The sequence below is a fragment of the Cryptomeria japonica genome, chromosome 8 (genome assembly GCF_030272615.1).
Source record: "Cryptomeria japonica chromosome 8, Sugi_1.0, whole genome shotgun sequence".
NCBI classification, from domain to species: domain Eukaryota; kingdom Viridiplantae; phylum Streptophyta; class Pinopsida; order Cupressales; family Cupressaceae; genus Cryptomeria; species Cryptomeria japonica.
The window spans coordinates 685,092,977-685,118,552 of NC_081412.1; the positions used below are offsets into that span (position 1 = coordinate 685,092,977).

General features: G+C 34.1%; 1 long non-coding RNA gene across 1 annotated transcript; it reads left to right on the plus strand.

The window, feature by feature from the left end:
* The first annotated feature begins 1,086 nt into the window (after positions 1–1,086).
* On the plus strand, positions 1,087–5,417 carry LOC131032380 (uncharacterized). The gene is made up of 3 exons (XR_009103434.2): positions 1,087–1,348; positions 1,427–4,706; positions 4,784–5,417. It is a non-coding gene; the product is annotated as an uncharacterized LOC131032380 (long non-coding RNA).
* The last annotated feature ends 20,159 nt before the right edge of the window (positions 5,418–25,576 follow it).

The following is a 25,576-nucleotide window of genomic DNA, read 5'->3' on the forward strand; positions in this document are numbered from 1 at the left end:
CAGTCTAAAATGATCATAATAATTACAAAGGAAGAGACAATAATCTTCTTAATGATAGATAAGAAATGTTTAAAATACTAAAAGATATTGAATAGAATGTCAATTAAGTTATCAATAATGTAATTTTATAGAGTACGGATAAGTACAATGTTTGAATTTTGATCTAACTAACAATAGATGTAATTTTATAAAGTATGTATAAGTATAATGTTTGAATTTTAATCTAAGAAAAACATTAAAACAAAACTACATCACTATCCTCATCTTGATGACAAATCATAAAATATTATCTAGAATATTGAAACTAAACTTCATAACTCAAAAAGATTTGGAATATCCATACAAAATTATATAATTCAAAACGATCTAGAACATTGATACAAAACTTCATACATGAGTTTTTAATTTACGACTAAAAACTTATCAAAATAAAATTTAAGTATTCTTTAAATACTTTATTTATAAAAAAGTAGAAGTCTTTGCATACAAATTACAATTCCCTTTTTTGCAAAGTATTTGGTTCAACCCAAGTCCCTTTAATGACATAATGATGTGTTTCTTTTTCCTCACACAATTCTACTTTTTACCTGTTCCCCTTCCAATTCAATCTTCCTCCCACGAAATATTCCCGCAGCTTGCGTCAGTTTGAACTGCGCCAAAAAAATAAATTTTAAAATATCAAAAAGCTGTGCAGGAAAAAGAAAGCGAATCAGATTCGATTGTGTGTATTCCAGAATCCACAACACGAGGATTTTAAAGTCTGCCTGACAAACAAAAGTAAATTTAGCCGGTGATGTCTTAGGAAATGGTTTTACGGAATGAACCTGAGGGTTAACTAGAATTTTATTTTGAAGAATTGTTTTTATTTTTAGATGTTTTCTTAATTTTATTTTTATAAAGTTTTTAATTTTTCAATCTTTGAGAGCATAAATAATCACATTTTTAAGTAAGTATCTGATATTTTGAGTTTGAATTATAGTATATAAATTATTATTTTAATTAAATATTAAAAATTAATATTCCGTCTAAAGATATTTTATGAATTGATTTTTTTTTTTTTGGATAACACCCTCCATAGGACCATAGGCTTATTACAATCTACTTATACAGAGTGGAATATTGTAAGGACAATACCTAAATGGAAGTAAAATAAGCACAGCATCAGGGAGGGGATTTTCAGGTTTTTCATCCTCCTGTACAATTGGTTATGGTAGTTAGGTTTCAGTTTGTGATAAGGATAAAAAGTGAGATAAATAGTATGAAGCTAGAGTGAGGCATCAATTTGGGGGAGAACACTTGTATATACAGCCTGAATGAAATTTTGGCGGCTCTTGAGCATCAAGATAAGGTAAAGTTTAAAGCATGAATCGATTGTTTAAAATTTTTTAAGTGTAAATCTTATTAAATTCTTCTTTGCTTGATACAGGCACGAATCTGGTTTTGAATCGTCAAGATAAGCTAACTTGAGCAAGGGTTTTTGGTTGTGGAGCAGCTTGAGGAGTGTTGATGCATTGGCGAAGTAGTTTTCTGGATCTGAGGTTTGGCTCTGCTTTTTGTCACCATGACTGCTGAGAGAGTTGATTCAAATACGGACTCGGCAAGTCTTCTGAATGGCGGCTACGAAGACCAGGGTTACAGAGCAAGTCAATATTATTTAGCCAGACAAACCTTTCTTCGGAGTTATCATTTCTCTGTAGAAGAAACCTTCAAAGATAAGCTTCGGAAGTCCATCCGCAGGCTTAAGGAGGAATCTTTGGAAGAAATTGTGAAGGAATCTCTACAAAATTTGATGAAAGCGTTGAAAGGCTTTATGAGCCGCCGTTACGAAAATCTTGTTGAGGGACATTTGAAGAAGAAGAGGAATCTGTCGGTCGGTGCCTGTTTTCCATCACTGCACAATCCTGCAGCAACTCGGAAGGTTTTGAGCTATTGTTCCTGATCAATTGGTGCTCTGCTGTTCTTAATTTTCACTTTGCCTTTTCTGTGCTTGTACGTTCATTCTGTTTTTTCCCCTGCGTTTATAATAAATATTTTATTCGAAATTCTCTGTTGTTTTATACAGAGTTCCATTGGACTGAAAAGCATATTATTTACCAGCAGAGAAAATTGATTGTATAGAAAATAAATGTTCCCTTTGACTGCAACTGGGAAACTGACAGTATCCACGCAAACCCTGTGGATCATACTGTAATCTTTGTTATAATTTGGGTAAAATAAGTCACCGGTTGCTTAAGCTGGTCTGAATGTAAATATCAGATGACAATCTCTCTTCCCCCTCTTGGTCTGCAACTTTATCCATTCCTATTCTTATGACAATCTCTTTTCCAGTGGGAAGGTAAATTGAAAAGTGGGAAGGTAAATTGAAAAGTTCCAGTGGCAGGAAATTTTGAAGTAGAAGGCAAATTGAAATTTCTATTGAGGGTAAATTGGAGAAATAGATCTTTTTTTAAATATATAAAATTTGAAAATATGAAGAATCATTTTAAATTGTTTTTATTAAGTAATTTGTCATTCATCTTGGAAGAGATATCCAAACATAATTTGGGGATCTTGTCATTATCCAGCCAATTTGAGGCATCTTGTTACATGACTAATCACTGTAGTCATGCTTATACCCTCAAAAATTCCATTATGGTGATTGTGTAGGAAGAGCCACTTCATTTTGTATTTCATTACTGTGTTATTCATCATAGAAGAGATAACCAAACATAATGTCAAACCTTGTCATTGTCTAGCTAACATGTAGTAGACTATCAAATGACTAACAATTAATAGAAGGTGTGTTTATGGGAAAGCCATATGAGTCATGGAAATTATGCCTAGTTCAGCCATGAAAAGAGATGGGTCCTTGTGAGAAGGGGAAGTTAGTACAAGTATAACAATGCAAGCAACACTAATCCAATTCCCAATAAGAGTATGCAAATAAGCAACTTCAAGGAAAACCTAGTTAGCTTGCATCTAAGTGTAGAAGAACATTCAAACCAACCATAGATTTAGTATACACAACAAAATGAGAGTCAATTAAAGCTCTTAAAAAAAGAGTTGAGTATCTATATTTCCATACACACTAAACATAATTTTCACTCTAAAAAATGTCAAAATTAGGTGATCTTAGTTGACATTTGTTGTGGTCATTCAATCATTTGATACATGAAAAGAGATCAAATATAAAAGCCTTAAAGAGATCAAGTATCAAAATCTAAGCAATTTGAGCCCATTGGCAAAACTATAAGAAGTGATTGAATGTTTCTAGATGACTACAAAAAGAACAACATGGATTATCAACACTTAAATGGATCAAATGAGAACCACTTGGGAGACCCTAGTAAAGAATTTACCAAGCAAAATAAGAGAACTTGGGTTCCAAAATGGATGAACAAACTACATGAAATTTGTGTTCCCAAATAGTAGCCATAGATTGCAAACCACATATGTTTTATTAGATTAATCAGCATAGTATTACAAGGAGGAGAGAAACATTTTTTTAACAAATGTTTAAAATAGTAAAAGATATTGAATAGAATGTCAATCAAGTTATCAATAGATATGATTTTATAAAATAGAGAAAGTACAATAAGAAAAACATTAGAGACAAAAATAATTCAGTGATCTTTATCTTGATGACAAATTATAAAATGTAATCTAGAATATTTGATACAAAACTTCATAACTCAAAATAATCTAGAACATCAATACAAAATTATATAATTCAAAATAATCTAAAACATTAATATAAAACTTCGTAGATAAGTTTTGACTCTACTTAAAAACAAAAAAAACTATTCAAAATAAAATTAAGCATTTTTTAATTGCTTTGCTTATAGAAAAGTAGTAAGTCTTTAAATACAAATTACAATCCTCTCTTTTGCAAAGTATTTATTTCAACCAAACTCCCTTAAATGACATAATGATGTGTTTCTTTTTCCTCACACTTACTCTACTTTTTACCTGTTCCCCTTCCAATTCAATCCTCCTCCTTCCGAATATTCTGGCGGCTTGCGTCAGTTTGTACTGCGCCAAAACATAAAATTTAAAATATTAAAAAGCTGTGCAGGAAAAAGATAGCGAATCAGATTCTGTGTATTCCAGAATCCACAACACGAGTGTTTTAAAGTCTGTCAACAAACAAAAGTAAATTTAGCCGGTTATGTCTTAGGATACGGTTTTATGGAAGGAACCTCAGGGTTTAACTGGAATTTTATTTTGAAATTGTCTTTAATTTTTTTATTTTTTCTTAATTTTGTTTTTTATAAAATTTTAATTTTCTATCTTTGAAAGCATAAATAATCACATTGTTAAGTAAGTAGCTGATATTTTGAGTTTGAATTATAATATATAAATTTTTTTTTAATTAAATATTAAAATTAATATTCCGTCTAAAGATTTTTTATGAATTGAATTTTTTTTTTTTTTTGGATAACTCCCTCCATAGGACCATAGGCTTATTACAATCTACTTATACAGCAGAGGTGGAATATTGTAAGGACAATACCTAAATGAAAGCAAAATAAGGACAGCATCAGGGAAGGGAATTTCAGGGTTTTTATTCTCCTGTAGAATTGGTTATGGTGGTTAGGTTTCAGTTTGGGATAAGGATAATAAGTGAGATAAATAGTATGAAGCTGAAGTGAGGCATCAATTTGGGGGAGAACACTTGTATAAACACGCTGAATGAGATTTCGGCGGCTCTTGAGCATCAGGATAAGGTAAAGTTTAAAGCATGAATCGATTGTTTAAAATCTTTAAGTGAAAATCTTATTAAATTCTTGTTTGCTTGATACAGGCACAAATCTGGTTTTGAATCGTCAAGATAAGCCAACTTGAGCAATGATTTTTGGTTGTGGAGCAGGTTGAGTGTTGATGCAGTGGCGAAGTAGTTTTCTCAATCTGAGGGTTTGGCTCTGCTTTTTATCGCCATGACTGCTGACAGAGTTGATTCAAATACGGACTCGTCAAGTCTTCTGAATGGTGGCTGCGAAGACCAGGGTTACAGAGCAAGTCAGTATTATTTAGCCAGACAAACGTTTCTTCGGAGTTATCATTTCTCTGTAGAAGAAAGCTTCAAAGATAAGCTCAGGAAGTCCATCCGCAGGCTTAAGGAGGAATCTTTGGAAGAAATTTTGAAGGAATCTCTTCAAAATTTGATGAAAGCGTTGAAAGGCTTTATGAACCGCCGTTACGAAAATCTTATTGAGGGAAATTTGAAGAAGAAGAAGAATCTGTCGGTTGGTGCCTGTTTTCCATCACTGCACAAACCTGCAGCTACACGGAAGGTTCTGAGCTATTGTTCCTGATCAAATGGTGTTCTGCTATACTTAATATTCACTTTGCCTTTTCTGTTCTTGTACATTCATGCTTTTTTCCTTTTTTCTCTGCGGGCTATAATAAAGATTTATTCGAAATTCCCTTTTTCGGTATACAGGGTTCCATTGGATTGTGAAGAACATATTATTTACCAGCAGAGAAAATTGATTGTATAAAAATAAATGTGACCTTTTACTGCAACTGGGAAAATGAAAGTGTCCACGCAAACCCTGTGGATCATACTGCAATCTTTATTATGATGTGGGTAAAAATAAGTCACCTGTTTCTTAAGCTGGTCTGAATGTAAATAGATGGCAAGCACATAACTGTCTTTTAATATCAGATGATAAGCACACAACTGTCTTTTAATATCAGATGATAAGCACACAACTGGCTGTCTTTTTATTATTAGGTTGAATAGCTTCAGTTGTTTAGTGCGGTTTTTGAAACGAAGTTACTGGTTTTCCACTGAACGGAAAATTTTTCTAGTGAGAAGGTAGATTGAAAATTTCCAGTGGCAGGGTAAACGGGAAAAATAAATCAGTTTAATATAAAATTTGGAAGTTAATTACATTAGTGCTTCAGTATGAAGAGCCATTTCATTTTGTTCTTCATTAGGTTATTTGTGATTCATCATAAAATAGATAGGCAAAACACAAACACAATGGAGAGATCTTGTTATTGTCTAGTCAATTTTGAGACACCATGCCACATGACTAAGAGTCAATAGGGGCTGTACAAGAATTATCCCTAATTCATTAGGCTATGTGTTAATAGCCAAACACAATCATCAAACCTTGTCATTGTCTAGCCAACCTGAGGTACACTATCACATGATTAGTATGTAATAAGTTAATAGAGGATGTGCAAGTCTATCAAGACCATCCATGTCCTTTATGTTTGAGGAATGTCATGCGAGTCATGCAAATTATCCCTAGTTCAGCTTCCACAGTTGTGGACATGCCAATAAATGTTTTTAAACATAATTTTCATAGTTGATATTTGTTGGCATTTGTTGTCAATCATACAAAAGAATCATGTGGTGCATGAAAAGAGCTCAAGTATAAATGACCTACAGAAATCAAGTATCAAAATCCAAACTATTTGAGTCCATAGGCAAATACTAGAAGAGGTGATTGAATGTTTCTAGATGACTACTAAAAGAAAATGATGGAGTGTCAACACCTAGGATCAAATGAGAACCATTAGGGAGACCCTAGTAAAGAATATACTAAGAAAAATGAAAAAGCTTGGATTCCAAAATGGATGAATGAACTACATGAAATCTTTGTTCCCAAATAGTGGCCATAGATTGCAAACCACATGTGTGGAGAAACTCATCAATAGCCTTAATAAGGCTTGTAATTGCATAAAGGGATATGAAAAACCATTTCCAATTTTTCCAACAAGGTCTAGTGCCTCTAATCTTGATCTTGTAAAGCATTTATGGAGGAACCAACTCAACAATAGTGTGAAAAGACTCAAAATCCTAATTGTAAAACACACATTTCATCTTGGCTTTAAGCCAAGATGACCAATTCCTAGTGGAACTAGAAAAGAGGCTTGAAATGTATTGAAACCCTCAAATGAAAAAAGTAAATTGAGAGCATAAATCCATGGGGCTTTGGCTAAAGGTTTATCCTAGCAAGTGATCATAGGAGAACACTAAAGAGTGTTGATTGATAGAATTTTTATTTTATTTTATTTTTATTTTTTTCTTTTGAAGGCACTCTTATTCTAAATTAACCAAGGTTCAATATCCTCCCAATCTTTCTATATGCTTTTGGCAAGTTTTAAAGGTCTCATTTATAACAAGTGCACTTTGATGATCTATTTATTATACAAAATCAAACTTTCACAATTGGTATTAATAAGACCAAAATGAGGAAGAAAACATAATTCCTAAATGAAGTGATTGCATAGAATCCCCTTTCCTACTTAAAAGGATACCATAATAAGTACCTCAATAACTTTTCAACATTTCAGTAGAAAGCCTTAGAAGGAGCCATGGTTCAAAGCACCTTATAACAAACCTAGAAATTAAATTGTATCAAAAGAAAGGGGTTTGACTATCCAATATTTTCCAACACAAATAAGACTAAAGTAAAACTTGGGTTTCAATAAACCTAAAGATCTCACCATTATCCATCTATTTCCAACCAAAGACATTGAAGTAGGGAGGTTTGGGCAGAAAATATTGATGGTAGCATTAGGGTTCATACCACTATATGCTAGATCCTTAAGATAAATAGAAAGTGTCCCCTGACCTTGCATAACATGTTTTACATTATCATCTTATTTCAAGAGAGTAGGTTCATACCACTATATGCTAGATCCTTAAGATAAATAGAAAGTGTCACTTGACCTTGCATAACATGTTTTACATTATCATCTTATTTCAAGAGAGTAAGAAAATAGTGATTGACAAAGTGGTCATTGATGAGCTATAGGTTAGTATTGGGAAGGGGAATACCTTTGACATTCTTATAAGAAAATTTCATACCATGTCATGTAATATTAGTTTTGGGCCCATTCCAAGGAGAGTGCTTTAATACATAGACAAAGTTGAAAAATGAGATAATTTTGTGCAAAGTCATGTCCCTTATAATATCCACTTATTTATACACAATTACCACTTACCCCATTCATGTCTACTTATTTATTATATGCCTATGGATGAACATATTTCCATGCACATGTTACCCACCTTGATTTGGGCCTTTCATATTTTAGGGCTAAGTTGTGGTCACAAGGACATCCTCACAATCATGGACTCATCCTTTTGAAATCCAAAATTTTAGTTCAAATTTTAGTAAAGACTCACCAAACACACGTTTTGCCTAGGGCCAACTAAATATAAGTTTGTATAAAATGTTGTTATGCACTTGTATCTAAAGATAATGCAATCATTTTAATCATCCTATCCTCTCCAATCATTCTAATCACTATATTTTGCAATTAAGGAAATATTTTGTTTCTTGCATTAAAAGGAATTTAGATTCACATGGTCATTCTAGAATCATATACATGATTGAAGAGTGTTGGTTTCAATTATCCATACACATTTTGTGGGTTGTCCTAGGATAACATATTCCCTTATGACATATTGACAACCCCACCAAGATATCTTCTAATACCAAGACACATGGACTTTTAAAACGAATCAACTGAAATAAAGACTGAAATTCTAAATATCACATGTTGCAGGTTTGTAAATACAATCCTTTCATAGACAAATAAGAATCTAAAATTCATTATTCCAAATTCTAAAAAATTTCTTTTAAATACAATTAAATAAACAAATCTTAATTGCTCTCTCTATATAATTCAAATCCAAATATTTTTCTTTTAAGCCCTCCCTCCTAACCTTATCCCTTTAACAACATAGATTTTCCATGCGAATCCCACGGCAAGAATTTTTCCCCTTTGCCTTTATTCCACGGATTTTTTTTCCAATGTTTCACATTTTATGTGCATTTCTACCACAAACGTGTTGCCAACAAATTGTTTATAATTTATTTAATTGAAAGTAAAGACAATAGAAGCGTTATCGTTGCCTGCAACCAAACAACACGTCATAGTTTTCCTACAATTCACAGTTCATTATATTTGATGACAATGCTCTTAAATCATCTTCCACTAGGTATAGTCAATTCACGCATTGACCAAAATATTACAATTCAATTCACGAATTTATCGGTTGTTTATGTCGTTGATATTTTAAAAGATTTTTTCTTGCATAGTCTTTTTGGATTTGATCTTATTTTACTCTTATTATTATTAATGAAGTGTAAAACATATTCTAATACAAATAATATTTATGATAATTATTTTATAAAACCCGATAACATAATTTGATAGATTTTAGGTAATAAGAAAACAAACCTCTTAAGATTTTTTTAATATTTATAGTTAAATCTATAATTATATTGTTTGTCTTGTGTTTTGTATTTTTTAAGATTTAATATTCTTATATAAACCAGATTTATAAAAAAATATTTACTAGCAATTGCATCTTGGTGTGCAATGGGTATGCCGAAGAGGTGCGAAAGGTTGATTAGGAAAATTTTGGTCTATTTTTCAAATAAATTTATGTGGTATATGAGGTAAGTGGGTAGGCTATGGTGTTGTTTGGCAACAAAGGTCTCAATAGAGAAGTGATAGTTTAGAATCAATTATGCATATATGTACAAGTATCCAATCATAATTGAAACAAAACCTTTGAATAGGAAAGATAATCAAGTTTCATTACCAACAAGCTCATGTTATGTTTTCATAGGGTGAGAGCGAGAGAGGGGTTGAGATAGGGCTAGGAAGAGGGACATATAGAGGGGAGAGAGAGAGAGAGAGAGAGAGAGAGAGAGAGAGAGAGAGAGAGAGAGAGAGAGAGAGAGAGAGAGAGAGAGAGAGAGAGAGAGAGAGAGAGAGAGAGTTGAAGATAGGGATGGAGAATGAGGACTAGAAAATTGAGAGATTGATATGGAGAAATAAAGATTGAGAGGGAAGAATAGATAGATATGGAAGAGAAAAATAAATAGTGGAAGAGAGAGGGAGAGATAGAAAGATAAATATAGCTTGATAGGAAGTGATATATAGAGGGAGAGATAGATATGGTGGTAGAGAGAGACACAGATAACTAGATGGAGATAGAGGGATAGATGAAAGAAAAGAAATGGAGATATAGATATAAAGAGCAAAAGAGAACAATATAGAGGTCCAGAGAGAGAGAGAGAAAGGAATATAAAGGTAGAGATAAAGATAAGGTGATAGAGGAAGAGGGAAAAATAGATAGAGAGATATAGAGAGGTAGAGGGAGAGATAAAGATAGAAAGATAGGGAATAGAGAGGGAGAGACAAAGAGGAAGAGATAGAACTTGATCTATAAAGGAATAGGGAGAGATATGAAAATATATTGATGGTGATCTATAGAGTTAGACAGATAGAGATTTAGAGAGAGGTGGAGAGGGAGAGAGATAAGAGATGGATAAATAGAGAGATAAAAATATACAAATGAAGATGGAGAGAGCATGAGAGAAATATGGGGGAGATAGAGGGATGGATAGACATATAGTGGAAGAGAAAGAGAGAGATATAGATTATACATGAAGAAAAAGGGAGAGAGGTTGAGATAAAGAGATAGATAGGGGGATAGGGAGATAATGAGGGAATGAGAGATAAGGGTAAGATAGAGAGAGGCAAGGTCTAAGAACAAAGAGAGAGAGATGGATATGAGGAGATAGAGGAAAGAGAGATCAATAGAGAGAGAGAGGGAGAGTGACTGATATAGATAAATGGAAATACAAATAGAGAGAGAGAGGGGGGGATTGACATAGAGTGGGAAATATAGAGAGGGATAGGGAGAGAGATAAATATATATGTATTGAAAGAGATAGATAGAGGAGTGAGAGAGAGAGATAAAGATAAATAGAGTTAAATAGATATTGTACAAGAGAGATGGAGAGAATAAGATAGAGGGGGAGGTGGAGACAATGATATATAGATACACAAAGGGAGATGGATATGTGGAGATAGAGATAGAGGGGGCAAGAGAGAGATAAATAAGGTGACAAATACAAGTAATAGAGAGAAAGGTTTAGGCTTTAGAGAGAGGGAGATAGATTTAGAGGGGGAAAGATAGAGATAGAGATAGGAGGGAGAAACATGGAGTGTGTGTGTGTACGTGCATTAGAGAGAATAGAAGTAGAGATATATAAAAAGAGGGAGAGATGGGGAGAGATGGAGAAAGGAAAAGATGAGATAGAAAGAGGGAGAAAAATGGATATATAGGGATAGAAAGAGATAGAGTTAGGGGTCATATGATAACACTAAAGATAGTGTTAAATTTTTTTCTAAAGGCATTATCATTCCAAATTAACCAAGGTTTAATATCCTTCCAAAATTTTCATATGCTTTTGGCAACAAGACTACATTAGATTTTTTACAATCTTCATCGCAATGATGATTGAAAAAATAACCCTTTTCAATCCTATTAAATTGCATTTATTCCTCCTGCTAAATTTGTTGTTCTATTAAAAATAGGAAAAACAAGCCTTGAAAAAATATATTGTCATGATGTAAGTTTTATAGATCTCATTTCTAACAAGTGCAATTCGATGACCTATTTAACATACAAATCAATCTGTGACAATTGGTATGAATAAGAACAAGCCCTCCAAAGTCATGATGAAGACAACATAATTTCTAAACAAAGTGACTTTATAGAATCCATTTCCCTACTTGAAAGAAGTCTGCAATAAGTTCTTTAATAAGTGTGCAAATTTTTATTAGTAAGCCTTGGAAGGAGTTCAACAAGAAGAGTAATAAACATGAGTGGTGCCATACATATTTTAACAAACCTAAAAAAATTGTAGTAAGAGAAAGAGGTTTGGTTTTCTAATAATACAATTCATCCTCAACATGAGCAATAATGAATTGCTAAAGAAAAGAAGACTAAAAAGAAAAAGGGGTTCCAACAAACCTAAAGATCTCACCACGATCCATCTATTTCCAACTAAAGCCATTGAACTAGGGAGGCTTGGGTAGAAAATATTGGTGGTAGCATTGGGATTTCTACCAATTGATATATGCTAGATCCCAAAGATAAATAGAAAGTGTCACTTGATCTTGCATAACATGTTTTACATTATCATCTTCTTCCAAGAGAGTAAGAAAAGAATAATTGGCAAACTCGTCATTGATGAGTTATTCTTTACTATTGGTAAGGGGAATACCTTTGACAATTTATGAGAAAATTTCATAGCCATGCCATTTAGTATTTAGTTTTGAGCCCATTCTAAGGAGAGTGCGTTAGTACATAGACAAATTGAAAAATGGGATAATGTTGCAAACTCACACCCCTTACCATATCCACTTATTCATATACATTTACCACTCACCTCATCCATATACACATACTTATTAGATACCTATGGATGAACATATTTCCATGCACATGTTACACACCTTGATTTGGCCATTTTCATGCTCTAGGACTAGTGTGTGGTCATAGGGACACCCTCACAAATCATGGATTCATCCTTTAGAAATTCAAAATTTTAATTCAAATTTTAGTTGACTCACACCTAGATATGCTTCTTGCATAGGGCCAACTAAATACAAGTTTGTGTATAATGTTGATATGCACTTGTATTTAAAGACACTTACTGCATTCATTTTAATCATCCTATCCTCTCCAATCATTCTATCCTCTCCAATCATTCTAATCATTATAATTTGCAATTAAGGAAACATTTTGTTTCTTGCATTAAAAGGAATTTAGATTCGCACGGTCATTCTAGAATCATATCCCTAATTGAAAAGTATTGGTTTCAATTATCCATACATATTTTGTGGGTTGATCTAGGAGAACATGTTCCCTTATAACACAATGACAACCCTATCAAGATATATTCTAATACCACAAGCCCTCACATATCAAAAAACACATAGACTATTAAAACAAATCAATTGAAATAAAGATTAAAATTCTAAATATCGTTTGTAAATACAAGACAAATCTCCACCAAATGAACTCATACTCTCCTTACATAAACAAATAAGAATCTAAAATTTATTATTTCAAATTCTAAAATATTTCTTTTAAATACAATTAAACAAACAAATCTTAATTGCTCTCTCTATATAATTCAAATCCAAATATTTTTCCTTTAAGCCCTCCCTCCTAACCTTATCCCTTTAACAACATAGATTTTCCATGCGAATCCCACGGCAAGAATTTTTCCCCTTTGCCTTTATTCCACGGATTTTTTTTAATAATGTTTCACATTTTATGTGCATTTCTACCACAAACGTATTGCCAACAAAGTGTTGATAATTTATTAAATTTAAAGTAAAGACAATTGGAAGCGCTATCGTCTGCCTGCCACCAAACAACACGTCATAGTTTTCCTGCAGTTCACAGATTTCATATTATTTGATGACAATAGTCTTAAATCATCTTCTACTATAGTTAATTCACGCATTGACCAAAATATTACAATTCAATGCACGCATTTATCGCTTATTTATGTCGTTGATATTTTAAAAGATATTTTCTTGACTATACTTTTTGGATTTTATGGTATTTTACTCTAATTTAAAATTAATGAAGTGTAAAACATATTTTAATACAAATAATATTTATGATAATGATTTGTTAAAACCTGGTAATATTATTTGATAGTTTTTAGGTAATAAGAAAACAAACCTCTCAATGTTGAAACTTTTTGCTTTAGTTTTTGTTTGATGATTATTGATATTTAAATTTATAATTATATTATTTGTCTTGTGTTTTGTATTTCTTAAGATTTAATATTCTTATATAAATTAGGTTTATGAAAAATCAATTAAAAGGATTTATATAATATTGAAATTTTTTAAAAATAAAATGGTAAAATAATTAATTTTATATAAAAAAGATACTTCAACATAAATAAATATAGATTAATTAAATAAATATTTTCAACAGTAGCAGGATCTTATGTTTTTCACTAGTGGTAGGATCTTATGTTTTCGATGGTGATGTTGGGGCTTTTGTTTTTAGCTTGCATGGCGTCACCCTGCATCTCTTCCTCATGCTAAATTTGTTGTTCTAGTTCATGGAGTTGCACTTAGGGCTTCTACCCCTACCTCTTTTGTTGTTGCAATGAACAACGTGAACATTTTTCTCTTTTAAATGATTTTCCTAAACTATTTGCTTGGAGCTTTCAATATGTCTAGTATTGATCCTCAGATTGTAACACATAATATTGCATTGCATCCCAATGCCAAGCTTATTAAATAAAAGATTTGAAAAATAAACCCCAAGATTGCATTATTAGTTAAGGCTGAGATTGAGAAGCTCCTAGAAATTGGCTTTATCTGGCCTATGGACTACTCTTTATGGATCTCAAACATAGTTGTTGTTGCTAAACTAGACAATCGCATTTGAATGTGCACTAACTTTAGAGATCTTAACAAAGCTTCCTTAAAAGATTAATTTCCCCTTCAAAACATTGACAAGATTATTGACTCCATTGTAGACCATACCTTATTGTCTTTTATGGATGGATTCTCTGGATACAACCAAATCATGATTAATTCTCAAGATCAATATAAAACAACTTTTGTAGCAACATGGGGAGTATTTTGTTGGGTTCTTATGCCTTTTGGATTAAAGAATGTTGGTACAACATATCAATGTGCTACGACTCTTATCTTTACGACTATATGCATAAAATATTGGAGGACTATGTCAATGATATCTTGGCCAAAAAAGTTAATGCCAAGATTATGTCAAAATCCTTTGTCAAATATTTGAATGCACTTGTAAATATAGCATTCACTTGAATCCTCAATATGTGTCTTTAGCATTGATAGTGGAAAACTATTAAGATACATTGTTTTGCACCATGTTATTAAGGTAGATATAAACAAAATTGATGCTATAGTTAACATGCCACCTTCTAAAAAAATTTCTCAACTTCATAGCTTACGAGAAAGATGTAGGCCATTTGTAGATTTATTTCACAACTTGGGGATCAAAACTTTCCTTTCACTTAATTGCTTAAAAAGGATGGTACTTCTAAATGGAATGTAGAGTATCAAAAAGCCATTGATGATTTAAAATGTTTCTTGGATAATCCCCCAGAATTAGAACCAACATTTTTTATCATCCTTTCCTTCTTTATACTATTGCTTGAACATCTAATGCTCATGCAAATTTATTGGTACAATATGATGATGGTGATGGTAAAGAATGTGTGGTGTATTACATAAGTTGCACTTTACTCAATTATGAGGTCCGATATACTACAATTGAGAGAATGTCTTTCTCTTGTATTCGCAACTCATAAGTTGAAACATTATCTCCTTAATGTTGAAACACATGTCATTGTAAAAATTTACTTGTTGAAACATCTCTTCTCTAAATTATATCTTTTAGGATGTCTTGTTGAATGAATTATTTTGTTCACAAAAATTGACCTTAAGTTTGTCTCTTAAAAATCAATTAAAGGCTAAACCTTGGTTGATCACTTAGCTAATGGTTCTTCACGATTCAGTCTTCCCACCCAAGAATCAATTCTTGATGATCTCCTCCTTCCTTTGGATATAGATATGACATGAGATTTTTCCTTTGATGGTCTTCGATATTGAACTAGCTCTAGTGAGCTAGTGTCATATTAGTACCTCCTTCAAGAAAGCCAATTCATCTATCTTATCATCTCAATTTCTTACATGCACCAATAAGATGGTTGACTATGAATCCATTATAGCTAGTTTGTGTGTGGGTTTATCTCTTAAAATCTAATATTTGTGTATCTTTTGTGATTCACAATTGATCATAAGACAAGTCACATGAACTTATCAAGGAGAATAAAATAAATTATCTCGGTATTGTGACTTAGTCTTATCATTGTTAACCAACTTTGTTTCTTACACCATTGATAGAATCCCAAGAAAAGACAATCAACGTGTAGATGCAATTTTCTACTTCCCTTATGTCCCTAGATGATTAATCTATGAATTACAAATTTATAATCCATCATCTTATCTCACCCATTGTTTCATAGAGTTTTTCTGAGATTTGTTATTGTTATAATATAGATTCTAACGACCGATACTCTCATATAATTTGATATTTGTGTGATGGTACCTTTCTAGATCCCACAAATAAGAATGTTCAAGCTATTATAAGTAAACTTGCAATACATTATATTATTTTATCTAGCATTAATTATTGACAAGGATAATGCTTTTCTCCTATGATGTCTTAACAAATCAAAGATCCCTATTGCCCTTGAGGAAGCCCATTTAACTACTTGCACCTAAGACATTTTAGTGGAAGATGTTTGGTTTAAAAATTACTTCGTAATGGTTACTATCATTTGGTTTACATTTTGCTTTGATTTCTAATAGTATTACATCATTTAAGAATAAAGATGTGAATAAGTTCCTTGATAAATTTTACATGAACAACATCACTTGTCTACACCATAGTATCCTCAATCAAATGGTAAAGATAAAGCTTATAACAAAACAATTAATAAAATCCTTCCAAAAATTGTTAATAAAAATAGTAAGGAATCGTAGCATACTAAATTGTCCTATGTGCTATGGGCCTATAAAACAAGTATTTGTACAAATATGGGTAGTACCCTTTACAACCTCGTTTACGGTGCCTATACGATTATTCCTTTATAGTTAGAAATTCCTTCACCATGAGTTTCTCTCAAGGGCATCCTTAATGACAATTCTTATAGAGAACAATGTCTTCAACAAATTGAAATGATTTATGAACATCATATAAATTCTCTCAAACATCCTCAAGATTATCAAAAGACCATATCATGTCAAATGTATAATGAATGAGTCATTAAACGTTCCTTTACGATCGGTGACTTGGTGTTCTATGAGAATCAACAAAATGTAAATGCTCCTCTAGGTAAAAAATGAAAGTTCAACCAAACTAGATAGGACCATACATCTCATTGGAGTCTATGAAGTAGATCCCTACAAATTAGCAGGAGTACAAAATACACCTCACAATGAATCCATAAATGTCATGCACTTATGTAGATATTATATTTAATCTACTTTTCTCTTTGCTAAATGGTATGCTAGCATTTTCTTGTTTAATGCATGTTATGTTAGATAGTTAGTGTTTCTTCCTATTTAGTATTCATTGCTTCTTTCATGAACAAAAATAGGATGTCCTAAATTCATTTTGTAGTTTCCTTTTTCATAGATTGAGAAATTGTGTTCCTCATGTTAACATGTTAGCTCACCTTGGTGGGCTGGGACAAAGTTTGTCTTCCCAAGGCCATGGGCAGCATGGGAACCCGTAAGATCTCAAGGTTCAATAAGGCCCTTATGACTAAAATTGCCTAGAAGCTTTTGAACAAGGATATAGATTGGAGTAGGATCATTAGGGCTAAGAACCTAGGTAATGCAAACTTTTCCTCTGTCCTGAAAGAGGAGGGCCTTCCTAGGGGTTCCAAAATTTGGAATGACATCTTGAGCTGCAAGGACCCTTTATCTCATGGTTTGAGGTGGCTTATTCGAAATGGTAGGAACATTCTCTTCTGGGAAGATTGCTCATTAGGAGAGAGACCCCTTGCTTCTTCCCCCTCCCTGAGACGACTATAGGATGCCACCAAAGGATTCTTTGATGAAAGGGTCAGTGACTATTTCAACAATTGCACTTGGAGGGCCTTGGAGGACTGCTACATTGCCCTTCCCTTCCTCCTCCCTGCTGCTAGAGAGCTCTAGAAGCTTTTGGCCGGTATATTCCTCCCCCTGTTTCCTAGGGAGGACATACTTATTTGGAAGTGGGACCCCTCTGGAGACTTTTCTGTCAGGACTACCTACACCAACTTACTTAGGGAACCTGTTTACTCCTCTATCTAGAAAGAGGTCTGGAATCCTCAACTCCTACCCAAGGTTAATTTCTTCTGGTGGACTGCTCTCCTCAACAAAATTTTGACCCGACAACTTGGTCAAGAGGGGATTTCATTTCCCTAATAGATGCATCCTCTATAAAAATGATGAAGATAGTCCTACCCATCTCTTCCTCCATTGTACCTTCACTCGGGAGCTTTGGGGGATGGTCTATAGCAAGCTTAATAATTGTTGGGTAATGAATGATAATTTGTTAAATCCGTGTCAGGAGTTTCGGGGCCCCTCTTCTAACCCCCTTATCCAACAAATATGGAAGCAGATCCCCCCCATGTGAGTTGGTGTATCTGGAAGGAACAAAATGACAGGATATTCAGAGACAAAGAGACCTCAGTGGAAACGGTGTTTGCTCGATTCCTTAATCTGATTCTTGAGAACATCTCTATTTCTAAAACCTGGATAATGTCCAAGCCCCCCTCTACTTGGGACTAGGGAATTTATAGATGCTAGAACCTTCCCCCTCATTCTCTCTTATTGACTTCTCTAAGAGACTTCTAAGATAAAGAACGGTCTGGTTCCCCTCGGCTATAAATTTTAAACTCAATTTTGATGGGGCTTCCAGGGGGCCTAGCTATTGGTGGAGGGGTGATCAAATCTCATCTAGGGGCCCTCGTTGCTTCTTATGCGGGTAACATGAATGGTCATTCCTCTAATCAGGCTGAAGCGATGGCCTTAGCCTGGGGAATTCGCATTGCCCTCTCTATGGGAATCAGGATTATGGACATTGAGGGGGACTCCATGCTTATCATTGATGTTGTCATAGGGCAGAATAAGCTTAATTCGACAATTGAGGAAACCATCAAGGACACCTTGAGGCTCATCTTGGGCCTTGACTCGTTCAAAGTTATGCATATCTACAGGGAAGACAACCATGTGGCAGACGCCATGGTAGCCATTGGCCTAAACCTCTCAGGGCTGAGATGTTGGAGGAGTCACAAATCCCTCCTAGTGTTAACTTCCTCCTCCGGGAAGAGAAATTTAAAATCCCCACTAATGATTGAGTGACTACTAAATGCTTCCCTTTCCCTCCTCTCTTCGTTTGGGGCTGTCTGGAGGTGGTGGTTTCATAATTCAAATAACGAGAATATTCCTCTGATCCCTTCTGATATGGTGGAGACTTGTTTGGCTAGGCTGGTGATGACACACGCGTTGTTGTGTTGGCATTTCACTTGGGCTTGCAAAGCCATGATGAGGTATGACTGGATTGGAAATATGTTGGTTGCCGCCGGTATTTGCCGGCTCTTAATGACTCATAACCAGGAAATAATTTCTACAAGTGACTTCATTTTTTCCCATGTGCCTAACTTCATTTCTCATTTATTGATGTCGGGCTCGCACATTTCCCATTTTCTCTTCCCGAGTTCTTTCTCTAAGGATCTTTGCAACTTCCTTTATTTCATGACTAAAGAAGATTTGTTGGCAGAAGATATGAGGGGTGACAGAGTGAGATATGAACCGGATAATCTAGATGATTTTAAAAATGACCCCCTGGTCTGGAACTTCTATGTTGAAGGTGGGGTTGTTGATTTTTTGGATTGCCTGAAGGGCCATGATGAGAAACTCTTGGCTGCTTTTGCCTCCTCCTAGTCTAGGAGGTGGGTCTTGGTTGGCGGAATTGCCTTTGATGTCTCTGAGGAGACTATTGCCCAAGCTACGACGCTGACCCTTGATGTCTATCACTGGAAGCAGACCAGTCATGTTGCAAATACTGAAGGTTTGAAATGGTTCTTCCGTAACCGCGAAGAACCCGTCAAGCTACAAGGTGGGTTTGCTCGAGAGGAGCTCGAGCACCCGTGGAACATGATCTGCCTCATGATCATGAAATACTTCACTCTTGAAGGAAGGTATAAGGTATTCTACTACTACCATTTTCCCCTCCTCAATCACTTCCGTAACAATGATTTGCTTTGTCTGTCATTTTATTTACTACACTCTTTAGAGAGCTCTGTTAAGGACACTATGGACCCTAAGCATGGGGATAAGCCTCCCTTCCTCCTCCGCCAGGGTCTTATTTATAGGTTTTATAAGTTCCATGAGGCTCTCTTCCCCCCCATGAATCTTTCTCTCTCTCTTAGCCCCCCATGTTGATTCCCCAGCAGCTCGCGGCCCTGTCTATGGCTTTCCCTAGATTCTTCCAATATCCCTATGAGGGCTTTGCTATGGCCACCATGTCCCTGCCTATCTATGCCTCGGTTGTTTCCTTATTGATAGTCTCCCCTAGTTTAACTCTTCCCACCTCTCCTAGTGCTTCTCGTTCCCCGTCCAAGGTCAAAACCAAAACCCCTGCTAAACGCAAACACATTATCTATGATGACAATTATTCCTCTGAGGACGTTGAGAATGACAACCCTTCTCTGGATTCAGAGGTTAAAAGGAGATCTTCCAGACTTTCTTCCAAAGTTTGTATAGAGAAGACCCTGGTAATCGATAATCTGGACTCTGAGGAGGACCCTATTGGGGACAAGAAGGAGGAGGGCCCTAAAACTATGGGGGGGCCTGATGGGGATGCTGTTAATGTTAATGTGACTAGGGACCCCATGGTCTCGACTGCTGTTAGTGTTGCTGACATGAGTACCTCTAAAATGAAAACCTAGGAAATCATTGATGATAAAGATACGACCCCTATAAACACGAACACTGAGGGTCTTATGGGCATAGAAATCCTTGACATCAAAGCTCTAGAATCTGGTTATTTGGAAATCCTTGATGACAAAGCTCTGGAATCTGGTAATTTGGATACAGATTTAAAAATGGTTGAATAGGTGATGCATTCCAGCCCTCTGATGGGCCTGGTTGAGGATAATGATAACTCCATTACTGGAGGTGTGCCCAAAGAGACTAGAGAAAATATGGATGACTTGGCTACTGAGAACCCCCAGGAGGTCCATAATTTCCAACAAATGGAAAAGTTAAGCACATATGTGTTGGACATCACACAGAGAATTGAAAACCTCGACCCTATTCTTGATCTCGAGACTATCAAGGAGGATGTTAACCAACTCAAGAACAAGATGGAGGCTTGTGAAGCCCAAATGGTGGTCCTGAACAAATTCCATGTGCAGGTTTTACACAGTTCCACGCTCACCCTCTCTTTGTTGAGGGAAAACTATGCAGACACTAAGGAGGACAAGCAGGAGGCTAGGGACCTCTACAAATTCCTATTTAATGAATGGTGCTAGAGGGGTGCGCAAGGCACCCCTCTAGTTTGTTTTTGTTTTTAGCTGTTGTTTCTGATTTCTAAAGACTTGGTTCCTTTTTGATGATAGATGTTGTTAATTGTTGTTATAGTGTTATTTTTGCACTATGATTTTTAATAGTTTTTCTATGTAAAGTGTTAGTGCCCTTGTTCTCACAACTTTTTAAATAAAAACATGTAATTTAGTATTTCATGTACCATGTTAGTTAGATCATGTTGGTATTTAGTTAGATAAATGTTAGCTAGATCAAATTGACATTTAGCTTAACATGTGTGCATTACATCATCACTTGTTTCATTTAATTGGGAACTTATTATAATTTATTTAATTAGATCACATTTTGTACATATATCAATTTAATCATTGCAACATTTATTAAGCGGTCTTATTAGGGCATTTAATCAATCACAATTGTATTAAATTAGACATACATGATCATCATTATATTTTACTTAGATCATTGCCAATTTTATCAAAGTAATATAGCATATTTTTTCCATAAAATCACACGTGACATCCATGTAAGGCATCAAATAAATGCAAATAAAACTATCATCATCACACACACATGCAATAACCTTTGATACAAGATATACAACAAAATCACTACTACAACAAAATGTGGTGTACAATAATAACATTGTGTCTCATCACCTTATGGATGATGGCTAGTTGAACCCTTAGATCCTAATGGTGGTGGTTGTGAGATGAATGTATGTTTGTGTGATGCTAAACAATGGTAGTAACTCCTACAACTACTCTGTGTTTGTAGGTTTGGTCTATGACCTCTACAACCTCTACCATGACCCTCATATGATCATGTTGCATTTGATCTCTATTAGCTCAGACTCACTTCACCTCAGCCTATATGGAATCAACACAAGATATATCTACCATCCTCTCCTCAAACATTTCTCTTAGTTGCGTCATGGGCTTGAAGATTTCCTCATGTTTCCTTTCCCTATGTGGAGGCATACAACTAGCCTACACTAGTCATTGGGTATCTACAAAAGAGACCATCCTTGATATTACAGTATCCACAAAGTCATGCCAACCTTGTGTGCCAATTGTAAAAAAATAAACAAGTATGAAATTAGACTTCTCATCATGTATCTCAAATTTGAAACAAGCATTATAAATAAAATGTGTGTATATATATATTTACTTTCTCAGTTGGATGTCCATTTGGCCAATAGGTATTGGCTGAAGTTATAGGAGTCTCTAACACTGTAACCTTCATTATAGTTGAAGGCAAAGTAGTAGAAGATCTACTCAACTCCCCATGTTTATAATGGATAAGTCCCCTAGTCAAAGAGGTTGATTATCATGATACATTTGCTTGATATGTCTCTATGGTTGTGTATCGTCATCCCTCTCCTCTCTCTCCTCTCTCTACTCTGCTCTTCTCTATTGACAATGTGTGCAATATATTGTCATTGATGTTAACTTGCCATTGATGCCAATCTATCATACTTTTATAGAGAGGTATTGGTATAGTTAGAGAAGTAGAGAAATGGTTTGAGACTAGCATATTTGAGAGAGATGGTTGGAAACATATAGAGAGATGGGATCAACATGATTGGGGATAAGCAAGATAGTTCAGAAGAACAAAAAATGTATTCATGCCATAAGATGATAGTAAGGTAGTTTGCAAGAATGGCACACACATATTTTATGCTTTGTATGAGAAATTCAATCACATAGATTGGTTTTTGCATGTTTTAAGGACTTAGATAAATGATAGTTGGCTCTTGGTTCATACTTGTTTGGTTGAGAAAATTTGTCTAAGGCATAAACAATATATCTTCCTAAGATAGAGTATAGATGTATTTTGGTCAACATTCCTCCACATTGCATGATTTAGCTTTGTGGTTTTGTAATTAATCTTGTAAGTCTCCAAGGATGTTATTTCTATTTTTCATGTCATAACATCTTCTCTAGAAAAAGTTAGGATTGACTATTCTCCAAATTGCACTAAAACAATCAAGTGTGTAAAAAGATTACCATAATGCTCTACATTCCTATAGAGTGATATATATGGTTGTGCAGACTTGGGGATATGATCAAAGAGGTATAAGGAATCATCCATGTGAGTTCTAGATGATTTGTTGTACCACAATGCAATATCCAAGGTATTAAAGTGTTATAGTTAGACCAAGATGCTTTGTTTTCATCAATTCAATATATCTGTCCATTTGTGCTAGCATATAATGATTAGATACTTTAAAATAATGTTTTAGGGTTGTTTTGGATAGTCTACTTTTCTCATCTCTTGATCTGTGTGTTCTTTTTAGTTTCCATTGAGTGGCACAAAGGTTTATGTTGTATGCAAAATTCATCATTATTCAATTAGAATTAAAGGGAAATCATGAATCCCTATCTAATCAAAGAATCCTAAATTAACCAATGAAATAATGCAAAACAAAGTAATAGGAATATAAAATATTCAATTAAGTTTCCCTATTCCATGATAGCATGTGGCTTCCATTGTTCTTCTCTTCTCTATGGTATGATGACTCTCAGATATTATGCTGGCAACCTAAAAATGACACAAAGATTCGAAGTTCGTGATTGTTGAAAATGGAGATTGAATGCTCAATTTATAGATTATTGGAGATGATTGATTGATACATCAATTGAATACCTATCAATCACATTTGCAAAATCAAAATGCCTAAATCAAATCATCTCAATGAATTTTAACATGGACAAAATCAAACAAATTCATCTGAAGCAAATGTGCTATTCTATTGACCACAGGCGCTAAATCATACAAAAGCACTAACCTTTTCAACATATGCGCTAACCGACAAGTCAAAAGCGTTAAATCATTCAAAAGTGCTAACCTTTTCCACATAGCATGAACACATGGATCAAAGGCGAGAAATATTTAAAAGCGCTAACATTCTAAACACAAGCGGAAAACAAACATCCACAAGCGCTAAATTAACAAAAGCGAGAACCTAAAAAGAAAAAGTGCAAACCTATGGAGCAAAATTGCTAACACGCAAAATAAAAAATTTGAAAAAAAACCATAAAACGTGCTGAAAAGAAAAGAAATTGGTACAAAAAGTTGCAAACAAGATTGGGATAAGGTACACACCGGATAACCATACTCAGGAGGTCGCTAATACCATCGTACACACTCAAATCGATGGTTCTTGAACGAAATCACCATTTTGCCAGCTCAACAAGACAATTTTTTTTCACTCCACAAGCGAACAAGGATGCAAATGAGGATAAAATTAACCTACGTTAATTTTATAATTACCATTTGAAAGGGTAATTAATGATTTTTAGTGGGGCAATTTTATTTATTTTTCACAAATAAATTTAATTAAAGAACCTTTTCAATTATTGTGAGATCAATTGCTCAATCCATTTTTTTTTCAAATTCACGATCAATCTCCCGAGGGGGCACACAATCAGGATTTTTTATCTCCATCAGGTGCATGATTAAGACTTGGTTTAATCTTTGAAACAATGTTATCTCAACATCATTTCAAAGAGGGGAAAAATGTATACACATAAAAATGGCTATGAGCGATTAAATAAATATTTAATATTTATTCTTCTATTAAATAGTCAATTTGAAAAGATTAATTTATTTAATTCATTTCATGTCCTTCTATTAATTAATTTAATTGAAACATTTTATTAATTAATTCATTTGTTCTTTTCCTCTAATCAATTAATTAAATATCTAATATTTAATTATTCCTCTAATCAATCAATTAAATATCTAATATTTAATGGTTATTCTTCTATCCTATAGTCTCATTAATTAAATAATTTCTTAATTATTTAATCCCTTTTCCAACTCATCTTCCATCTCCACTTCATCTTTCCTTTACCAACTCATCCGTCATATGGCTAAATTAATTCAACAAAATTAAAATTAAAAAAACATTTATTAGCCACTTATCTCCAACTTCCAAAATAAATGAAATATTGTGTACGTACACATATTTCCTAACCTTCTTCTATATTCTCTCCAACATCCCTATATCTTAGGAAGGACTTGAATCCACTTGTCCTCTCATGCCTAAATCTTCTCCAACCATCCCTAGATTCCCTCAATCTACAACCCAGTCAAGGTGAGATGAGTGACACTCGTCTTCTTCTCCCCCCTTTCTCTCAACCTTCACCTTTGTTTACAACCATCCAAATTTCCAAGTCTAATCATGCTCATTGATCTCAGACACATCATCTTATCCTCTCAAAGTCTATAAAAGTAGGAGTTTGAGTTGAGAAAGATTTAGTCTTCAAGTTAACAATTTGAGTAAACTTATGCATCCGTGAGTTTTTATCTTGAAGCAATTTAGCAATTTAGCATTTCTCATTTAGTATAATCATTTAGCTTTAAATCATTTGCATTGCATATCATTGTATTAGTTAACTATCAGTTATCAGTCCATTCTTCATATGCCATCTTGGAAGATACCAGTGCTTGTCTAAGAGCAAATCATCTGCAACCAGGAACAATGGAGTTAGGACACAATGAGACTTAAATCATGAAGGTAATAATGTTTTTATTTTATATTCATTTCATGTAGTTTCATTGGTTGAGTTTGGATTTCCTGTAGTATTTCCTTTGTATTTTATGAAACTAATATGCTACAGGTAGTATTCTGAAGATG